This window comes from Tursiops truncatus, chromosome 11, assembly GCF_011762595.2.
Source record: "Tursiops truncatus isolate mTurTru1 chromosome 11, mTurTru1.mat.Y, whole genome shotgun sequence".
Classification (NCBI taxonomy): domain Eukaryota; kingdom Metazoa; phylum Chordata; class Mammalia; order Artiodactyla; family Delphinidae; genus Tursiops; species Tursiops truncatus.
The window spans coordinates 81,972,876-81,996,205 of record NC_047044.1 but is presented as its reverse complement, the minus strand read 5'-3'; the positions used below and the strand labels follow the sequence as shown (position 1 = coordinate 81,996,205).

The window sequence follows — 23,330 nt, the reverse complement described above, 5'->3', positions numbered from 1 at the left end:
TTTTTGTTCTATGGGTAGGAAGGAGTGTCTGTCCTCCACTTTTCACGTTCACTTGCATTTGCGTATTATCTTCTATCTACCATTTGTTTGCAGGCTTCTTTTTAAGCTATGTGTCCGTTTTGTGAGGGTAAGCTTAGTTCATGCTAAACAATGTGATTTGGAACTTCAGTTAAGTAGGCACATCTCAGGTGCACCATTTTTCAGCACGCCTTCACGGAAGAACCAGTTTGTGCGCTGCAGTCAGCCGTGAACTCCCACTCCCCTCCGGCTGTCTCACACTTGACTGCCCTGATGTGGACTAAGTGAGATATGATTGTCAAATTTAGTAAATATTAGGAACGCTTTTTCCCTTTCTTTTTTTGCTCATACTAGCTCTAACATTTTTTTCCTTCACCTGAATGGATCATCTCATCTCATGGGATGGAGAACCCTGCTTTGGAGGCCACTCACGTAGACGCTGGTGGAATGTTATCAATCCTGTCATGTGATTTACGAGTGATATTCTTTGGGCATCAGCCTTATCTAAAATTATCTTTATGTTTAACTTAATTTACCCCCTCAAAAATGTACAGCAGCTTAATAAAAGTTTACATGGTACCAAAAGATTTTTAAACACACAAAATAGCATGTCTGGGATCCTGTATACTTGGGCTACAAATTTGGTTTTTAGCTTCCTGGCTGCCAGTGTAAAGAAGGAAGTATGAACCCCAGTAGGATGATCTCCATTTTACATAAGGGCAAATGTAGGCTTAGGAAATTTTAAACCATTTGTCCAAGTTTTTCTAGCTAGTTAGTGGCAGACCAGTATGTGAATTCAGTTCTATCTAATCTCAAAGCTATTTCTTTTGAAATAAGGGTAGTTATAAAAAAAAATCTAGTTTCTAAGTGGGGCTAATACTACTTACCACGTAAATTCTTATAAGGATTAAATTAGAAGGTATATTAGTTTCTGAGGGCTACTGTCAAAAGGTATCACAAACTAGGTGGCTTCAAATAACTGTTCACAGTCTTACAGTCTGAAGGCTAGCTCAAAAATCAAGGTGTCTGCCGAGTTGGTTCCTTCTGAAGGTTCTGAGGGACAGTCTGTTTCCTCCATGACTCTCTTGGCTTCTGGTGACAGACAGCAATCCTTGGTGTTTTTGGCATATAGATGCATCCCTCTATAATCTCTGCCTGTGTCTATACATTGGTATCTTCCTGTGTCTCTGTGTCTTTTCTCCTCTTCTTATGCAAACACCAGTCATATTGGATTAATATGGCCCACCCTACTCCAGTACCTAATGACATCTGCAACAACTCTATTTCCTAATATGGTCACATTCTGAGGTACTGGGATTAGGACTTCAGCAAATCTTTTCGGAGATCACAATTCAACCCATCACAGATGGTGTATGTATTGACAAAATCCTTCCACCACGGCTGGCGCATGGTAGGTGTTCAGTATATATGAGTTTCCTTTGCCCGCCACTAGATTGAACTACTGAAGAGCTATAACTTTGTCTAATTCCTCTTTGTGGTCTCAATACTTTGCACACGTATACACACAGCAGATGTTTATTAATGTTTTTGACACATGGTGAACCCAAAACTAGGAGACAAGGTGGTGGTCTAGCTGGTGTGTGGTGGCAGACCTATCCCAGCTCAGCAAGAGCAGGTCAGTTATTCCCAGAGAGTCTGTGGCAATTAGAGTTCAGTGTTTGTAAATAGGCTCAGAAACCATCCTAGCCTTTACCTGCCTCTCAGCTCCCTCTGATCTCTCATTTGCCCCTAATTTGTCATTTGATCGTTCTATCTTCCCCAATTCATCTTGGTTTATAGGATCTAGTCTACCTTTTTTTTTTTTTTTTTTTTTTTTACGGTACGCGGGCCTCTCACTGTTGTGGCCTCTCCCGTTGCGGAGCACAGGCTCCGGACGCACAGGCTCAGCGGCCATGGATCACGGGCCCAGCCGCTCCATGGCATGTGGGATCTTCCTGGACCGGGGCACGAACCCGTGTCCCCTGCGTCGGCAGGCAGACTCCCAACCACTGCGCCACCAGGGAAGCCCTAGTCTACTTTTAAATGGTCTTCTGCTTTCCTGTTGATGGACTGCCAGTACCCAACCTGGCCCCGGGATTTCGTTTTTTTTTTTTTTGTAACTTGCGATTTTATAGAAGCCCCTTAGAGAGACACCTGTGTTAAGACTGATGGTGTCAGCTACCCATGTGTGTTAACCCAAAGGTCTGGTTTTTCAATACTCCCTGGCTTTGATTATTATAGAAGGAAAAAGTAGACTAAAAATATGCAGCAAGAAAACACATTTCAGAGAAATATCACCATAAGCAAATCCTCTGAGTTGTTATACTATAAAACACTGTATACTGTAATACAGACTGATGTGAGTGAAAAGTTAGAATTAAAATATAGTCTATATTCAACTCTACCACTTTCATTATTTTCAGTTATAAATAAGCACCAAAGCTAGGTTAAACTAGTAGATAATATCTTATAATGAATAGATAAATATTGTCTGTAATTAGCAAAACTAGCAATCCACTGGCTATATTTATGTATAAATGGCGAATACTTGTAGGTGATTATAGTATGTGGGTAAACTTTCTCATTATAATTTTCATACACCACACTTGCCTAAGACCTTTTTTTTCTATCAGTGGAACTAATTAAATCCTTAGTCTCTGAGACTCCAGATGACAAGAATTACTGAATTACTCATTTTCACTTAAAAGAAATGTGACAATACAAAATTCAGTTGGAAAAGGATACTCTATACATACAAAAACACCAGCTAATTAGAATAATGGTTTTCCAACATAAGTCTGTTTACTTTTGCATTATATTATCATGAGTTGGATAAAGTGATTTTTAAATTCTTTAAATGTCCCTTCATAAGTGTGTATTTTCCGTGGAAACAAGTATCTCATAAACTAGGTTCTTATCCTAATTTGGTCACAAGTTTGCAGGGAGAAACAGACCTTGGCAAGTCACTTGGTCTCTCATGGGCCTCTCTTTGCATGCTTGTCTAATAAGGGCATTGGAATATATTATTTTTTTAGGTCTCTTCCAGCTCTACAATTCTCAGATTCTGTGAATAGAGAAATAGTTTTGAACTATACTATTCACCTTTTTACAGACAGTTATTTTTAAACTATACGACGCTTACACTTTTATTGGCCAAGAAATCAAGTATTCATTCAAAAATAAAAGACAATCCAAACCACAAATCGACCTCTACAAATAATAATTATAACAGAAAAGCATGCTGGGCATAGACCCATGATAAGGTTTCTACATGGTACCTGTATAAATCACACACTGATTTCTTAACTAAATGAGGTCCTTCAGGTTAAGCTGTGATTTTTAATGTTATGAGAGCAAAGGGCATGTTCAGTGAATTTCCATGGTTGATTCTGCACAAGTAGTCATTTTGCATATACAGCAAGCTGAGTCTATTTAAAGATAAAAATCCATTCACCAAAGTCACCTTCCCAAATTTTAGCAAATGTGTTGTTTCAGCAATGCCTACAGTGTACTAGATTGATTAGATTTTTTTAAAAAAAGACACTTTGAAATTGCACTTAATTTTGAACTAAATGCAAATTTTTTAGGCAGTGTACGAGACTGAGCACACCCTTTCTGTGTTGATTGCATCAGGTGTCTTAGACAAAGCAGCAAATGGGGTCATTAGCTCCTAAAGGAGCAATTAGGTAAAAGTGCTGTAATTTACCAAATGTATAATGTATGATGCTTCTGGAAAGGTTTCAGTCTATGCAAAATGGGTCAAAATAATAACAGATGTTTCTTAAAGGGACACTAGCACAATTCGCTTTCTTCCTTCCTTTGTTTTTTCCTTCTTTCTCTCTTTCTTTCCTTCTGTCTTTCTTGTTCATATATATCTAAAGTTCATTTCCTATAGGATATTATATTGGCCAATTTAGAGATTATATCCTGCTTCAAAAATACAATTTTTTAGTGCTGATGAAAATGTAAGATTACATAATTTTCAAATTTTATGACCTGAATTCCTTGTATCTTCTTTTATTCTCCAAGGCAGCCTTTTCAATACAATACTTCTAATGTATTTAACGCTTTATACATGCAAAAACACTCCTATCATCTGATGAGCATGGATGACACTTCAAAGTTACTCGTAATCCCACCAAGCCAGAAGGACAGCATTCCAGACTCTGGAAATTTCCTTCTAGAGGGACTTAAAAGTCTGTGCAAGCCATTAAGAATTAAGGAGATGACATGTAGTGAGAAAATTGGTGGTGAAAACACACCACTCATTTTAGTATATTGGTTTTGAACAGAAGAAAATCATCAGAAATTAAGAAAAAAATATAGGTAGAATTTATTTTCAAGAACCCATCAAAGGCAGAAGAGAAAGTACCTGGGGAGAGGGAGATAGCATGCTTTATAATGGGGGATGGGAGCAGATGTGTGAGGGAGCCCACTGTGGGTGGGAGAGCTGGGGCAATAGGTCAGCACAAGAGGCTTGACAGCCTTGGAGATGCTCTTCCCTTCCTTTGGGAGAAACTAGGAAAAGGGAGGAAAGAAGGGATAAGAAACTGCTATGTGTTGAGCTGGACACCCTGCAAGTTCTGTTACAGAAATTTCATCATTTGGTCATTAAAAGGTCCCAATGATACATGGTAGTCCTCATTTTACAGATGCCTTCAACAGATTATCTATTTATTTTATGCCTAGATAAGTAATTTATCTAGTTATATGCCATTCTGCTAACAAGTGACACATACAGACTCTTAGGCCCCAAACCCATATTCATCCCCCCTTTCACCACACTGCATCCCAGAAAAAAAGGCTGAGGAGTCAGTGTATATAATACTGTGTGATATCGCTTACATATGGAATCTAAAAATAATACAAATAAATGTATGTGCAAAACAGAAACAGTCTCAGAGATGTAGAAAGCAAACTAAATGCTTACCAAATGGGAGAGGGAAGTGAGGAGGGGCAAATTAGGGGTAGGGGATTAAGAAACACTAACTATTATATATAAGATAGACAAGCAATGAGGATATAGCACAGGGAATTACAGCTGTTATCTTGTAATAACTTTTAATGGAGTATGAGCTGTAAAAATACTGAATCACTATGCTGTATATCTGAAATTAATATAATATTGTAAAAAAACTATACTTCTATTTTTTTAATTTTAATTAAAAAAAAAAAGAAATGGAGGATGAGATTGACAGTGGCTTACTTTTATTCCAGCGTTAAGAGGACATGGAGTTGGAGGTTTAAGGAGAATATAGAAATTTTCATCTGTGATACACAAATTAGTCTCTAATGTAGCTTTTCTTTAATCTGCTCTTACTGACTAACTGTGACTGAATAAAACTTCGGAAATCAAGTCCTATTGATTTAAATATACTTTGCCTTTCTGTCTGCTTAACTGTCTATCAGTAATGTTCTTGACACTGTTTCTCTGTCTCTCTATCTCTGTCAGTAGTTAGGAATGCGCCAGAAAACTATATAAAGGAACTCTCTGTTGATATTTTTCATAAACCCATTTTAAAGCCATTTACTATCACCCAATTTGTTTGTCTTAGCTCAGTTCATTTTCATTGAGTTTCTTAGAGAGAGCACAACTTACAAGGCGCACCATAATTGGGCAAATCTTGGCAACAAACATTTACTGAACACAATAAATTGATGCAGCTTTGCCAGATTCACCTGGTTATGTGAAGATGATGGAATAAACCAGGATGCTGACTGGTAAAGTCAAAGAATCACTAAGAACAATAATGACTTGAAAGGACCTTCTGTCCCTCCAGGACATAACTAGTTACAGGAGAGGAAGTAGGAGCATCAGGACCATGGGGCCAGCCTGCTTGGAGAGGACTGGCGAGTACTACAGCCAGCTCGGGGCAGCATGAGGGCTGGACAATGTGTCAGATAACAGCTCTAACAGGCAGAAAAGAAGGGCGTGTGCTCTTACCCTGCACACAGATGCATGAATGTATGCTGGGACCTCGGTGGCAAATGCCAGTAGACAAGAAGAGGAAACAAGAACTACAATCCTGAAAACTGACCCAGCTATGGCTCTGACCTCCCAGAAAATAGCCAATAGCCCGAATATGCAGTCAAAAGTGAGTGTGGCCACGTCAAGTTCTAGTCCAGCCTAGGTAGGTACCCACAGGAGCACCAGAACGATGCGAAGCAGGACTCCGGGAAGTGGGACCCATGCATTCATAGTGGAGCCATGCGATCAGTCTGTTGAAAGACTGGAGACAATGCAACAGGGCTGAGTAAAAGTGAGCCAGGGGCTTCCCTGGTGGCGCAGTGGTTGAGAGTCCGCCTGCCGATGCAGGGGACACGAGTTCGTGCCCCGGTCCGGGAAGATCCCACATGCCGCGGAGCGGCTGGGCCCGTGAACCATGGCCGCTGAGCCTGCGCGTCTGGGGCCTGTGCTCCGCAACGAGAGAGGCCACAACAGTGAGAGGCCCACGTACAGCAAAAAATAAAAAAAAATTAAAAAAAAAAAAAAGTGAGGCAGGGTGGTGTGTCCCAGCTAGCCAGCCGAGCTGAGGGTAAGAAGGGACATCAGGCACTTCCATGTTCAATGGAAGTCCAAGGCATAAACACAGACATACAGAAGGGCCTGGTATGGCACAGGTCACATAGTGATTACCCCTAGATTTCTGGATCTCTTGTCTACATCTGCAAGACTAACTCCAGACCTCATCTGCTGCGTACAGAGGGAAATAGCTTCTGCCCGATTTCATGCTTCCTGTTAGGCATGGGTCAGCAAGGACAAGAGCCTACGAGAAGATCCTAACCAGGACAGGGACACCCACAGAGTTACTGGGATCCGGGAGTGTGAAAACTTCCTCAGCTCAGCGGCCTACACAGATGTGGGAGAGGTCATGCCAGGTCAGTGACCATGGCATCTAGGGCTGAGATCATTTTTCAAGGTGACCCTTCAAAGCCTGGGGTCATGAAACCGAATGAGGGTGGAACATGGGAGATGCCAGTTCACTGCCCAGGCAGTGGCCCCTGAAGTACGTGCTAAGCAGGATTTTCCTGTCTTCCTCATTCCATCCCTTGCTTGGGTCTTGCTGAGTGCTGGTTAGTCCACCTCTGCCTGATGGTTGCTTTACAGAGTTCTGGAAGTTACTTTAAAACATTTTAGCTTATATATATTTTTATCCCCACCAAAAGTTTTTTTGGTAAGCGATAAACATTAAATATTTTTAAATTAAATGTTTTCTGAGTGCCCACTGTGTACAGATCATTCACCATCAATGAAAAGAAAGAGCTTGACCTGCTCACTTCCATACATTTTCAATCAATCATATTTGAACGTCTATATCATCCCTCTCTCGCCCATTATTTCCCTCCTCCCCACATGATACAGGTTCCAGAGGAGTTTTGAAAAATTAACCATTTCGAATAGCCTGAAATTTAAAATAAAATAAAAAACAGCCTGGACAGGTGTGGGGCATTACCAGAGCAAATTCCTACTTCCAGAAATCTCTTTACATTTTTTGCCAATCAGCCCAAGACTGCCTACATTTGGAGAGAAACCCAGGCTGCTCTGTAAGCAATTTCTGGGGAACCTCCCTATTTTCCGGCAATCTCTCTCAACGGGAGATTGCCCAACTCGATTCCAGAGTCTTTCAGGAATCGAAGGGCAAGGGTGTTGAGGGTATATTTCAAATCCTTCCTTGGATTGGGAGAAGCTGCTGATACCACAGGCATAAGAATGTTTTCTCCCCAGCTTTTCTTCTTCACCCCATCACCCTACCACCAGCCTTCATCACACACACACAGCTTGCGAGAGAGCAGATTTTATTCAAATGTAAGGCCAAAGTGACTCTGCCACTTATATCTAATCAAATAGATTTACAGGCAGGGATGTAAGAAAACAACTTAAGAAATGATGCAGTATGTCATGATGACCTGACCAAAATAATATAAACTGGTGAAGTACTGAAGGCGGACAAGTATTTCAAAAGTCAATGTAGAGCCTTGCTCTTCTGAGGACTAAATGGCAGCTAAAGGAAACAGCTGAGCCTTGGTCTGGATTGTGGAAGTGAATCAATAAAAAAGAAAGGCAGAAGAGCCCATATCCAGGCATGGCTGGAAATTAAGGAAAACAAAGAAAACTTGAAGGAGGCAGATCAATGCTGTAAACCTGAAGCAAGCCCAGGGCAATGCTGAGATGGTGTAAATTACAGCTTACACAATCTCCACAGTCTGTACATTTCAAAGTAAGTTAATTAATGTAGAAGGAAAAGGAGAATGTGTTAATTCTACAATATAATAAAATCAGTTTCCAAATCTGAAAAAAAATGATAGGCTCATTAGCTTATTAACATTTTGACTTCAATGTTTCAGAATTTAGAATGTGAATAGAAATACTCTTTCAGAGGGAAAATGTCATAATATCCCCTGCGCACATGTGGGTTCTGCCACTAATTAACCAACTGGCAGGATCTTCCAAAGGACTGCCACTGCCCGCCTCTGGTACAGGCTGTACTGTCAGAAGAAATGGGCTGAAACACCATGTTCCACCACCCAGAACTCGTGCTAATGGTTCTCCTATTGCAATGTTCTCTGAATTGGAAAGGACCACAATGCCTCTGTGTGAAGAGAATTAATGGGGGTACGTGGAGGATTGCGAGTGGAAAAGAGAGGTCTGGGCACAGGGCTCAGAGCCCGACAAGCTCCTATGTGAATAGTTTTTCCCTAAGGTTTCATCAGAAATGCTGTAGGTCTCAACTCTGTCAACTATTCAGCTTGATGAGGTTCTTCCTCAAAGGCACCTGACACAATACAGTCATGTTCCAATCCGGGATAGCAAGATTAACTCAAGGACAATAGGACATGACCCTGATGGTCTGAAGATTAACAAGTACTTGAAACAAAACAAAACAAACAAAAAACCCAAACAAACAAACAAAAAACTTTAGAGGAGGAAGGGAACAGCTTGTAACCCTTAGAAATGTATCTGCGCAAGTTTCTAGAATCAGGATTTCCCAAGAGTTCGGTGTGAACACCCTGTTTTGCTCAACCCTGGCTATTGTTGTAAAACAAACATTTCTATTTGGCTGTATACAGAATTTATAAAGCACCTTAGAATTATTTGCAGAATATGATCTTCAGTCCAGGTAAAGAAAGCAAACAATTATTATCCATGCCCAACGTTGATCATGAAAAAAAGCAGATCAAGTGCGCTTACCGCAATCGCTGCAGTTGTTTTATGGCCGCAAAAAAATATAACACCTACGTGTTGTCCAGCAAAGTCGCCAAGTCAGTGCAAGGTTCTTTATGAGACAATAAAGAATAAATACAGTCAGAAAAGAACACAGGAATTGACACAGTGGGTGGTCCAGTGTTCCTGCAGCTCTGTCATCTATTGCCAGCATAACCTCAGCAGGGAAGGGAGGGCTTGGTTTTCCTTCCTAACTGTATGCCGTTCCCAATTCTCTTCATGCCACAGTGCAACCTCTGTTTTATAGGCTCCTTAGAAGAATGCACACTCCAAATCTTTCAGGTTTTCTTAGTTGCTAGGAATGGATCTGCCATTCATAAAACTGTTCAAATTCTTTCAAAATTCACTTATATCTTCTTCCATTATTACCTCCCAAAATCGTGAGTTCCACAAAAGAACTTTCTATGTAAAATGGTAAGCTAGACAGTGAAAAGTTGAACCTTCTTTTTTCTGTAAGAAACTACATGAAAATATCCCAAAGGCATTTTTTAGAGCAATAAAGCATACTTGGAAAACTTTAAGGAATTTACTCAAGAGAGGGACAAAATATAGAGTCCTAAAAGAATTGGAGGTCTCAAATTTGGGGATTCCATTAGCAGTATTAGGGCCTTGAATATTTTAAGCTCTAGATTTGAGTCCATGTCTCACTTTTCCCAGCAATGATCTGAGTACCTGACACATAGAGGGTCCTATTCAATCTATATTCATTTAAAGAAAATGGCTGATGTACTGGTATATGCATATGTAATCTACATCTATCAGGCCTAGTTATAGGTAAATTAAAATATTATGGTTTTCTTGAAGCTTTTAGTTTTTCAGGGTTTCCCTCTTCTTTCAAAAATCTTCCTAATACTTAATATGCTTTATATTTCTTCATAGCTGCTATTACTATCTGATATTATTTATGGGTTTAACCTGTTTGGTTTTGGCCTGTTTCCACCACAAGAATGTGAGTCCAGGTAGTAATTTTGTCCATTTATTCAAACATTGTGTCAGGTACTGAAATAGTACCTGGTATGTAGTGTGCACTCAATAAGTACTTGTTGATTGGTGAGGGAATGGATTTTCATCCACACGTTATTACTGACCCAGTATTTCCCACCAGGGAGAGGGCAACAAGGCCAAGTGAAGGGACTCAGAGTCCAGTCAGGACAACCAAGAGATCACTGCCCAGCTACCAGCAGGTCACAGATGGCATACTATGTGCCTTGAGCCTAGCTCCGTTATTTAGTGCCCAAATTTGTTTTGCAGTGTAGTTCTTATTACTGTACCTGTATTCCAACCATTCGAGAGCATAAAGGCATTGATTTTCTATTTTAAAATAAAAATAATACTAATAAAATGTTCTATTTCCTTCTGCTCAATAATCAGGCAGACCAGAGAAACTCTAGTCTTCAACTGACAACCTGTTGGCATAGTAACAATAACAAGCTTGATTTCTTAGGGAAGGTGAAAAACTATTTTCGGTTCTTCTAATTAGGGAACAGTCTCTTGTTTTTAATGTTTCCATTTATTTGGGTGTGGAGAAAAAAAAGACTATCTTATCCTTTAAAAACTTAGTGGCCCATCATTATAATTGTTTTGATGTTTAATTTTCCCACAAAGACTTTTTTAGAGAAGGTAATTTTTCTCAGCAAGTGGAAGATATAGCATCACCTTCATTCTATGTGATCAGCTTTATTTCCATTTTACAGATGAATAAAGGGAAGTATCACATTATGGGTGATCTATCTCGGCTCAAAATGAAAATGACTGACTCAAATGATTAGAATTGTAATCAAAGTAGATCCAATTAGAATCCAAAGATGATTTTAAAGTTCTGCGAACTCTTCTCCTTTTACATTTGGTTTGGTTTTCCATTGACTCTATAAATAAGGAGATTCAACACAGACACCTATTAGTGAGATGAATGACAAATGGAGAGTTGTAAGTGATTATGGATAGGGTGAGCATTCATCGATGTTTGGGGCAAATTGGGTTATTTTAGACTAAATGCTGTTTTGGGAAATTATGTATAAAGTTTTTGCAAGGGGGCACTTTCTGGAACATATTTTGTACTCTAAAATGCAGGCAGATTCTAATAATCAGTGATTTTGTTTCCAATATATGTATGAGGCAGTACACAGCACAAAATAATACTAAAATTGCTTTTTTAATGAATGACCTTGAATAACATTGACTTTAATTATCACAATCTAATATTTATGATTTTCTTTTTTCGGGTTCAGTCTGCCTTTCCAGATATATTTTACACTTTTTGAGGGTATTGATCATGCCTTCTTCTTTATTTGTATGCAATAGTCAAGAAATGCTTATTAATTTATCACTTTCTCTAATAGAGAAAATGAAAGTAATCAAAATGTTTCATTTTTCTTGAAGAAGAATGTTTACTGAAAGACTATTAGTTCTACTCTAAAAATAAGGCACATTCATTTTAGAGAAATGGGAAATAATACAAAATAAAATTAAAATTTGCTATTTTTCCAACCTGGAAATAACTTACACTAATAACATTTAATTTACTTAATTTTTCTTGGTGTATGTAAAATATGCCCTTTAAAAGAAATCGAAACCACGATTGCCATCTTGCTTTGTATCCAGCTCCATTCATTTGATAAAAGTTAAACATTTTCCATTTAGGTACAATTAGCACAATATAAAAGCAAGGAATGAAAATAGAACACCTTATATTTTAAATTAGCATGAATCACAAACGTGCAATGTTCCTTCTAAAATGTATTTTTAAAACCACTCAGCTATTATTAAATTCTAATGCAATAAATAGAATGCCTGAAGCCCTGCTCTTAAGTACATACAAAAAAAAGGATGATCTTCAGGTCTTGGTGTGCATTTCCAGGTTCTATCCCCCTATTCTTCCCACTTCAGTTGCAGCTTGTCCTCTGTCAAGGAGGCCCAATCATGAGGAAGTGGCATTGAGCAGCTCAACCCTTCCCATCATTTCCTTTCATCAATCCATATGTGCAGCTACCTGCTGTATCCCCAAATACAACGCTGCTTCTCAGTTTCTTTGAGCCCTTTGTTTCAACACATCACAGGACAGAGCCCTAGTCAGAATCATGGGCATCACCAATGCAATAGCTCTTGCCCATATCGCTGTATCTTCTCTTTCAGTGTATTAGTTTTCAGGAGTCATAGCATTTCGTGTTTTGGGGTTGGTTTATTTATTTGTTCTATGTTTAAAGCAAAAGCTTTCATGTGCTTTAAAGTAATGAAATGACTGAATCACTCCTTATAAGCTATGAAAAAAAATCTTCAGTTTATAAAAGAAGGTAATATTTTATTGCATTATTTTATTTCTAAAAAAAATCATTTAGTTTTCCAACAAATCTGTAATATAAAAAATGGAATAGAAGTTAGTGGCTTAAAAATAAAAGAGCCGTTTTTTGTTTTTCTTAGCACTTTTAAATTGCATATCAATTTAGCATATCAGACAGAAAGTGAAACATTTGATCTTATTGTTGGCTGACCAACCATCTATGTTTGCCTGGTACTACCCCAGGCTAGTGGTGGTTTCAGAGGCACTGAAAGTCACATGTCCAGGGGAAACTCCTCAGTCCCAGAAAAGCCAGGATAGTTGGTCACCCTAAGTCTTGTTCCGTGAGATACGTTATATTTATCAGACCACTGATGTTCATGATGCTGGCGGTATTTTCTAGGGAGTGAAAAATAGTTTAAACAAATCAAACTTTTGCCCATTTTATGGTCTAATTTCTGTCAAGTCTAACAATAGGCTATTGTGGTCATTCTGGGAGATGTTTTCAGCCCTCTACATTTCTTACAAGAATATATGGTCTGAAAAACTGTTTAATTGCCCAAAAGTCCATATGTTGATGCATGCATCCAATAGCGATTGGATAAAACTGCAAGGACTCCATTTTCCATTGCCCTTTCGTTTCCGGCTACTTTTAGCTCTGAACAGAACAAAAGCCCCGACAATTCCAAACTTTATGTCTTTCAGACGTGACTTTTTTCCCCCAAATCTTTAGCACTGCGGTCTCTACTAAAGCTAACATTTCCTGTAGTTCTCCAGAGATGCTTCTCTGCACCAAAGCAAGGCATCCACTGAGAGGCCCGAGAAAGAGCACCCTAACTGGTGGTACCACACTTGTGAACACCTGCCATCCTTCTGCCTATTGGAAGAAAATAATCTACCCCTGGAAGCCTCCCTCTCTCTCCCTCTCTCACTTTTTTAGCAGATTTTGCTAGCAATCTGTCCTCAAGCTGACCTTACGTCAGTGCTCTTTTGTTAACACTGCAATGTGGTGACTGCCTCTTCAATTCATCCTGGGGTTGAAGACTGTACGTCACATAATTGTCAACATCTTGATGCACGGTCATATTTTGTTAATATGAAAATTCATCACTGTTCCCACACTGGGCACAGAAACATTTCATAACATCTGGGAAAAAAAGGTTTTATGAGAAGAAAAAAAAAATACTGACACTTTCTTTTCAGCTTGTACTAGTTTATAACTTGCACCCAGGAAACTCCAATGTTAATGCTCATTGCTCGAGCATCTGGAAAATGGAAGCTCATTGTTTTTGGTAAATTTCGCCCATATCCTATAATGTCATTTGTAAATTTGGGAGGCACTGGGACATTTTTTTATCCTGATATCAAAGACCAATTTTTTTTAAGTCACTAGATACAGTTTTGAATTTAAATAGAGACCATGATTTGAATGGTGATTAACATAATTACTGTGGGACCATATTTTATTTTTAGAAAATATTTCAAGAGAAAACCTATATCACTAAAAGACATTTTGGAATTTGTTTTGTACCTAAGATTAAAGAGGCATAATTTTAATGCACCAATATAATAGAAGATAAATGGAACGTTGTTTTGAAATATTATTTTTAAAAAGAACTCTCAGACATCCATTGTAATAACTAGATTCTTTAAAATTTGTCAGTTTATAAATATTATGTGAGGATTATGTTGGCTCCATATACCTCTTTGAGGGTTTGAATTTTCTCTGGAATATTGGTGGTAGATGCATAAAGAAGGAATATATATTATATCAAGTTGTAACAAGAAAGGCAATGTGGCCTCATATTTCATCTTCTGGACTTTCTAATCAGTTAGATATAGATATAAGTTTCAGCTCTGCCACTAAGTGGGTCACTTGGGACAAGTTACCAAAACTCTTTAAGCCTTGGTTTTCTCATTTGTAAAATGGGGAGGCTCTTACGAGAATTAGATAAAATAAGGTACAAACAGCACTTAACACAATGTCTGGCGTGTGTTAAGTACTCAGTAAACGATAGACACTATTACTAGTTTCATTAATTACCAGAGATACTGGGATGCTCAATGAAAGCAACATTTCTGAAGCTGTCTTAGGCTTCTGTCTCTCCAAAGAATGCCCTCCTCCGACTTACGATGGTGGACAGCCCAACCAGAGTTCCAGGTACATACAAATGTCTTTTTATCCAAGAAACCCTCCCGGATTCCCTCAACTATATGTGAACATTTACTCTTTTACATGCCCAATTCTTATCAGTTGCCTAAAGGAAAGTCCCCAAATATACAGAGGCATTGGTATTTACAGTTCTTTGTGTTCTTACCACCCTGGGGGCAGGGGTTTTGTTTTCCTCATCTTTGTGTTCCCCATCCTCTAAGCTCCTAACGTCTAAGATAGATGAATGTAGGCAACTAGAAGTCCAAGCAGCATATGATATGAGCAGAGAAAGTAGTGTAAACAAAGCTGTCAATGTTCAGAAGAGGGAGGGGTGGTAACTTGTGGCGGAGGTGATAAGAAAAGATCTGTCTGGAGGAAGTAGCTTTGAAGTGGGACAGAAAGGCTTAAGAGGATTTCAAAGGAGAAAAATAGAGAGAAGGCAACTTCATGAAAAAACAAGCGAACGACAAAGAACAAGTCAGTTTGATCAGAGCAAGTTGAGTGTGTGATGGGTGGGAGATAATCCCCAAAGGGAAGCTATAGTATGATTGCAGAGAACCCTAGAGGACAGGAAAAGGAGGCTGGATTTTATTTGGGGGTCAATGGGGAGTTGCCGAAGCTTTGAGAGCAGAAAGTGACTCAGAGAAGAGATGCCAGCTGCTCCCATCGTGACCTTCCAACTCTGTACTCATCCAAACTCATATAAACTTGCTAAATATCTCCAAATTATCTGTCCCATATGTGTCTTTGAGACACAGCCATGCCACATACTAAGTCTTGAAAGTATGTAAGCTAGCAGTCAACCACAGCTCTTGTTTCTGCAATAGAAAGTAAGTTTCTGTTCTAGTTAAGAGCAGGGGTTTGGGAGTAAAAGGTCCTGGATTCAAATCTTACCTCTGTCAGTTACTAAAGAGTGATCTCAAATTACTTAACCACTCTAAGGCATAGTTTCCTCACCTCTAGATTAGGTAATTATATTAACTCATAGGGTTATTGTGAAGTTTAAATGCCATGCATGTAAAGAACTTAGCAGAGACTATAGAAACTGCTCACATGACTCTACTATGATCATCATTTTTCCATCTCATCTCTCTGGTTCTTTAAGTCCCTGGTTTTCTTTGGCCTCCAGCTTTTTTCTTTTCTTTTCTTTTTTAACATCTTTATTGGAGTATAATTGCTTTACAATGGTGTGTTAGTTTCTGCTTTTTAACAAAGTGAATCAGCTATACATATACATACATCCCCATATCTCCTCCCTCTTGCCTCTCCCTCCCACCCTCCCTATCCCACCCCTCTAGGTGGTCACATATCACTGAGCTGATCGCCCTGTGCTATGTGGCTACTTCCCACTAGTTATCTGTTTTACACTTGGTAGTGTATATATGTCCATGCCACTCTCTCACTTCGTCCCAGCTTACCCTTCCCCCTCCCCGTGTCCTCAAGTCCGTTCTCTAGGTCTGCGTCTTTATTCCTGTCCTGCCCTTAGGTTCATCAGAGCCATTTCTTTTTATTTTTTTAGATTCCACATATATGTGTTAGCATATGGTGTTTGTTTTTCTCTTTCTGACTTACTTCACTCTGTATGACAGACTCTAGGTCCATCCACCTCACTACAGATAACTCAATTTCATTTCTTTTTATGGCTGAGTAATATTCCATTATATATATGTGCCACATCTTCTTTATCCATTCATCTGTCGATGGACACTTAGGTTGCTTCCATGTCCTGGCTATTGTAAATAGTGCTGCAGTGAACATTGTGGTACATGACTCTTTTTGAATTATGGTTTCCTCAGGGTATATGCCCAGTAGTGGGATTGCTGGGTCATATGGTAGTTCTACTTTTAGTTTTGTAAGGAACCTCCATACTGTTCTCTATAGTAGGCCTCCAGCTTTTGATACTGTTTCCGGTTCCCCATCATGTTTGACAATATGATTAGGCTCCCTCCTCTAGTATCAGGGGCATTGCAGGAAAGGCTGATCCACTTCAAATGGCTTAAGCCTGAAGACAGTGTAATAAAGGGACTGTTTACAGAGATAGGGACTGGGTAGAGAAAACAAGGGATGGTGGATTACCAATGAATGAGAAATCATGATCACCTTTAAGTTTAAAGTAGAAGAGGGACTAAAAAACTAAAAATAGAGCTACCATGTGATCCAGCAATCCCGCTCCTGAGCATATATCCAGAGAAATTTGAAAAGATACATGCACCCCAATATTCATTGAAGCACTATTTACAATAGGCAGGACATGGAAGCAACCTAAATGTCCGTCGAAAGAGGAATGGATAAAGAAGATGTGGTATGTATATACAGTGGAATATTACTCGACCATTAAAAAGAATGAAATAATGCCATTTGCAGCAACATGGATGGACCTAGAGATTGTCATACTGAGTGAAGTAAGTCAGACAGAGAAAGACAAATATCATATGATATCACTTATATGTGGAATCTAAAACAATGGTACAAATGAACTTATTTACAAAACAGAAATAGAGTCACAGATGTAGTAAACAATCTTATGGTTACCGGGTGGGGGGAAGAAGGGGGAGGGATAAATTGGGAGACTGGAATTGACATATACACACTACTATATAAAATAGATAACTAATAAGGACCTACTGTATAGCACAGGGAACTCTACCCAATACTCTGTAATGACCTGTATGGGAAAAGAATCTAAAAAAGAGTGGATATATGTATATGTATAACTGATTCACTTTTCTGTACAGCAGAAACTAACACTAACATCATAAATCAACTATACTCCAATAAAAATTAATTAAAAATAAAATAAAATATGTGGCACATCTTAAAAAATTTTTTTTTTTAATTTTTAAAAAAAGTAGAAGAGGGACAAAGGTGTCTGGAGACAAGTGGTCACTAGAGCTGTGGCCTGGGAGGAATGCAGGTACTCCTGAACAACAGTGAGGCAGGGAGGGAGCTGTGTGTGTGCAGGGGAATAATCCAACCTCTTTCCCTGCTTTCCCTCCAATGTCTTGCCAGTGCCTTCCATTGGCTGAACCCGGTTCGAAGCAAATCAATAAGAGAACCAGGTGATGCAGTCTACAGAGGCCAGTTTTCTGGGGCACAAGCAAGGCAGAGAAGACCAGAGAACAGATGGTGCACTGGGGCTGGGGCAAAATGTGTTGTTGCTTTCCAAATAAGGGGTAGAAGTGTTAGAAGGAACCAAAACATCTCAATGGAAGGTTACCACTGCCTCCACGACAGATGGAGGGAATGAAGCTCAGAGAGGTAGTGACTTGCCAATGTTATCAGCTAGAAGAAGGAACCAATTCAGAGCCCTAAATGGTGCCTCAGGCCTACTCCATTTCCCACTACGCTGCGCGGCTCCACTCAGAGTGATGGCTGAAATGACCTTGGTCTCGTCCAAGCAGTTTCTGCCCTGAGATAAGCCAAGGGTATGAAATCATATCTTGTTTTTTACCCCTGCTTCAGTTCCCTACGTTCTTGGTCTGAATCCATTCGTTGGGATTTTCCAAATAATCTTTCAGAGAGGGTTTCTTAAACATTAACTTTGAAAGTTATTGACATTAGGAAATTGGGTTCCCTCCTTTTTAGGGAGAGGGAAGGTTAGATCGAAGATATAAAGGCATCTGAAAGAAAGAGAGAGAAAGAAAAGCAAGAAAGAAAGAAAAAAGGAAGGAAGGAAGGAAGGAAGGAAGGAGGGGGGACTAACCAAATGCCTATCAACAACAGTAGAATGGAAAATTGTGGAATATCCACATAATGGAATATTATACAGGAAGGGAACTAAAACTGCATGCAAAAAAAGGAGTGAAATTCATAGATACAGTATTAATAGAAGGCAGTATTAATAGAACCCATTTGTAAGATTTCAAAAGCAGGCAAAAATAATCTATGGTGTTAGAAGATAGGATCGTGGTTATCTTAGGGGCTGGGAAATGGAAAGGGGTTTCTGTGTTGTTAATAATTTTCTGCGTTTTGTCTATTTGTTTGTTTTAGTTTATTTGTTTAATCTGGGTGGTGGTTGTACAGGTGTGGTCATTTTGTGAAAATTCATTGAACTGCCCGTTATGAATTGTGCCCTTTTCTTTATTTTTTAATTTGTTTTTTAACATCTTTTTTTTATTAGTCATCATTTTATACACATCAGTGTATACATGTCAATCCCAATCGCCCAATTCAGCACACCACCGCCACCACCCGCCGCTGCTTTCCCCCCTTGGTGTCCATACATGTGCCTTTTTCTATATACACAGACATACAATTTCAGGTAGCCAGTTGCATTAGTCAGTTTTGGTGCAGTAAAAATCAATCTTCCAAAGTCTCTGTGGCTTTCCACACAGTTTTCTCTTTGTGCTATGCAGAATTCTAAGAAGGCCCCCATGGTCTCCATCCCTTGGTGTTACTCCTGTGATTGTGTTACCTTACATGGAAAAGGGATTTTGCAGATTGTGCTGGGCTCCCCGCCCTCCAGGTCCAGCCCCTGCGTGTTCCTCTGTCCTGACGCTGGCCCTTCCTGCCCAGCTCCTTCCCACACCATCCAGGGTCCCCAGGAGCACCACACCAGACCCCCTTACGGAGCTGGCAGCTGCACAGGCTCTGGCCCTGCTGGCTTCCTTGGGACCTCCTCTTTATGAATCAGCTGACTTGAAGATAAGGAGATTATCTGGGTGGAACTAACCTAATTCCATGAACCCTTTAAAAGCAGTGTCTTCTGGTCAGAGACTTGACAGGAGGGAGATTCAGAGTGCCATTACTGGCTTGAGGATGAAAGATGACACACTGAAAAGACCTGAGAACAGCCCCTAGGAACTGAGAGCAACCCCTGGCCCACAGCCAGCAAGAAAAGAGGACCTCAGTCCTACAACCACAAGGAAATAAGTTCTGTCAATGACCAGTGAGCTCGGAAGAGAACTCCAAACCCCAGTGAGGACAGCAGCTGACACCTTGATCTCAGCCCAGTGAGACGCTGAGCACGGTATCCGATAGCCCCATGCCCACACATCTGACCTACAGAAGCTGTGAGATGATACATTGTGGTTTTAAGGTGCTAAGTTTGTGGTAATTTGTTTGCAACAATAGAAAACGAACGCACATTTGTTCACATTTTGGCGGCTTTGTGTTGGCAGCTGCTGAGACCCTGCTCAGCTCTGCTCCACGAGTCTTCACATTCTGGGACCCATATTGAAGGAGCTTCCATATTTGGGACATTCATATGACAGAGGGAAAAGAGCAAGTGAGATCACAAAAGCCCATGATGCCTCTTAAAGTATGTAGTGTTCATCACATCTGCTCACACTCCAATGGCCAAAGCAGGCCATACAACCAGGACCAAAGGTGATGGGGCAGGATGTATAATCTTCTTACAGAAAAGGGGAGATTGAATAATATTAAAAAACAATGCCATCTATCACCATGGGCTGTTATAACTGTGGCCTAATTGGAAAGAGCAGAGTCTTTGGTGTCAGAAAGTCTTGAGTATGAATCTTGGGACCACCACCTTACTGGCTGTGTGACCATGGGGAAGTTAGGAAATTCCTCTGAGCCTTGGTCTCTTAAATGGTAAATACCTATCTCACAGGGTTGGTGTGAATGTTAAATGTACCAATATGATGCCTGGTAGACACTCTAATATGTGTTGATAAATATTAGCCTGAGACTCTTACCTCAGGGATTAACCAGAATGCAATTCTTCCAAAGGGAGAAGTCAGGGAAAGGAAGCCACATCTAAACACACCTCCTTTCCCCCATTTTCCTAATAAAACTAATGCAGAGTCCAAAATATATAATTCCTTTATACACTATATCTCTTTGAATGTTGTAGTAACAAATGGCTTAAAGGGAATATAACATTACTCTTCTGAATGGAATTGTTGAACGCAATCAATATCAGAGGTGGAATTACTTTATAATTACCTTTCTAAACTGATGATTCACTTTAACAGCTATTTTTTGCCTTATGAAAATGTTGTCATAAAGCCACAGTTATTACAGTTGGAAAACTGACAAATCAAACAGTCAATAATACTTTGTCCTCAGACCATTTAGACTTTCTTTTTAACTTGCCCAGGTAGTTTTAAACACTATTTCAGGTTTCTAGTTCACAATTATCTCTTTTAAAGTAACTATTGATATTATTAGTTGTTATTTTTTAAGCCCCAATCCATTATTTGGGGTTTTAACTTTTTTTAATCACATAAAAAATAACCATCTCTCTCTCTCTCTCTCTCTCTCTCTCTCTCTCACACACACACACACACACACACACACACATACACACACACAGAGTTAGTACACTTTCTTCAGCAGAAGAAAAAAGTCACGTCTCGCAAAAACTTACCAGATGAAGACAACTGCAGTCAACATTTTGGTGTGTCTTCCAATTTTTCTTCCTGAATAGATAAATACATAGACTTTATGACTGTATACATGTACACATATATAGTATATGTTTGTATTTCTGTGTATTTACATATATTTCTTTCACAAAAACGGGGTTATATATTATATTCTATTTTTAACCTGCTTTTCCATGTAGTTATATTCATATATACCATTGCTTTAATGATTTTGTTTAATGATTTTTTAAAATTTATTTTTGGTTGTGTTGGGTCTTCATTGCTGCAAGCGGGCTTTCTCTAGTTGCTGCGAGCATTGTGGTGTGTGGGCTTCTCATTGCAGCTTTTGTAGCTCATTGTAGCTTCTCTTGTTGTGGAGCATGGGCTCTAGGCACGTGGGCTTCAGTAGTTGTAGCGCATGGGTTCAGTAGTTGTGGCTCACGGGCTTAGTTGCTCCGCGGCATGTGGGATCTTCCCGGACCAGGGATCGAACCCATGTCCCCTGCATTGGCAGGCGGATTCTTAACCACTGTGCCACGAGGAAAGTCCCAATGATTTTATATTTATTTTTCAACCAGTATCTTACTATTGAATATTTAGATTATTTGTTAATTTTCTATTATCTACTCTCTGAAACAGAGCTTCCACTAGCCCATATATATGAATTAGAGGAAGTCAGGGTGTAAGGCTTGCTGGCCAAGGAACCTGTCTGATTTCAGCCCTACTCACCCCTCTGATCAGATCCCATATATGGCAGCTCTGCTCTTAAATTTCCAAATGTATACTGGAAATGTTAGAGAACAATAAACATAGAATCTCTCTCAGAATGGATGAGCCTTTTCTTGAAATTTCCAGCCATTCTGTATTATCAAGAGTTGCCATATGATATGTAACAGTATCCACATCTTGGTTTATTACCTGCCCCTTCTATGACTTGTCTTTATTGACCTGTTAATTTGTCTGTGAAAGGGCATCAGAAGTGATTAAAGTGCTAAGACTTTACAGGTCAGAGATGCATAGAGCACCCCCCCACCCCGCTTCCAGTGTCATCACAAAGGTGCTCATGATTAAAGCACTCAGGTGATGTCTCTTTTTATTTTGAAAACAAAAATGGAAAAAGAGAGCCTTGTGTTCTGATTCTTCTTTTGCTTCAGACCTAGAAAATGATTGCTCATAAAGTCCCCAAAAGAACTGGCAATAATGACTCTCGAGAGCCCTGAATGAAGCCATTGTTATAGAAACATGACTGCCTTTATGGGTGAAACAATTACATTTTTTTATACCACATGGAATTAAATGGAAGTCTCCATCTGCCTCTGTTAAGAGCTCCCTTTGGAGAGACTGGTAGCCAGTTAGCCAGAAGCCAGTGGACACTGACCTCTAGCCCAGACCCCTGGTCCCAGCCTTCCGTTGTCTCCTCCTGGGCTCCGACCGCAGCTCTTCTCATGCAAGTGCTATTGTTGGTGTCTTCAGAGAGAAGCTGTTAAAGGAAAGGGAAGTTTATTTGCAAGTGGGTAGGAAAATGTTCCAACAAAAGAATGAAATGATTAGCTTCCTTCTATATATCAGCACCAGCCCTGTTGCCACATCTTCAGGCTGTAGTGAGTGAGGAAAACAATGACATTCCTGATGCAAGGCAGAGTCACCTGCAGCCACTGACCAATCACAGGTAAGGCCACCCTCTTCTTTACCCTGGGAGAGGGTGGGAGGTGGGGAGACTGCAAATTTATCCTAGTATATTTCTCATCTTATTAAAATCTTTTAAAATGGGAACGATTCTTTTTTATATGTATATTTTTATTGGAGTATAGTTGATTTACAATGCTGTGTTAATTAATGCTGTACAGCAAAATGACTCAGTTACACACATATAGACATTCTTTTTTTATATTCTTTTCCATTATGGTTTATCACAGGAGATTGGATATAGTTCCCTGTGCTATACAGTAGGACCTGGTTGTTCATCCATTCTAAATGTAATAGTTTGCATCTACCAACCCCAAACTCCCAGTCCATCCCTCTACTTCCTGCCCACCACTTGCCCACAAGTCTGTTCTCTATGTCTATGAGTCTGTTTCTGTTTTGTAGATAGGTTCGTTTGTGCCATATTTTAGATTTAAAATGGGAACCATTCTTGAATGGAGGGACTATGTAAAATGACAAGCCCTAAGGGGCCTAATTCTTTTTAACATGATATGATATGACCCTTTAAAAGTAGAAGGTTGAGAGATTTGTGGGGTTAGCTGATCATTAATTTTTCCTGTGTGTGAGGTATAACTATGGCTCAAGAAAGTCTAGAAAGCTTACCACCAGGCTATTGTGGTGAGCCTGAGG

At 39.6% G+C, this 23,330-nt stretch overlaps 1 protein-coding gene across 3 annotated transcripts in view; it reads right to left on the bottom strand.

Moving 5' to 3' along the window:
- The window catches only part of LMNTD1 (lamin tail domain containing 1), a 434,715-nt gene that overhangs the window by 121,514 nt on the left and 289,871 nt on the right, over positions 1-23,330 (bottom strand). For all 3 annotated transcript variants that reach the window (XM_073788952.1, XM_073788949.1, XM_073788950.1), the window contains exons 6-8: positions 22,375-22,476; positions 20,999-21,050; positions 9,209-9,293 (exon numbers count right to left, since the gene is read on the bottom strand). The gene's annotated coding sequence lies outside the window, so the exon portion shown is untranslated. The remainder of the gene's footprint in view (positions 1-9,208; positions 9,294-20,998; positions 21,051-22,374; positions 22,477-23,330) is intronic.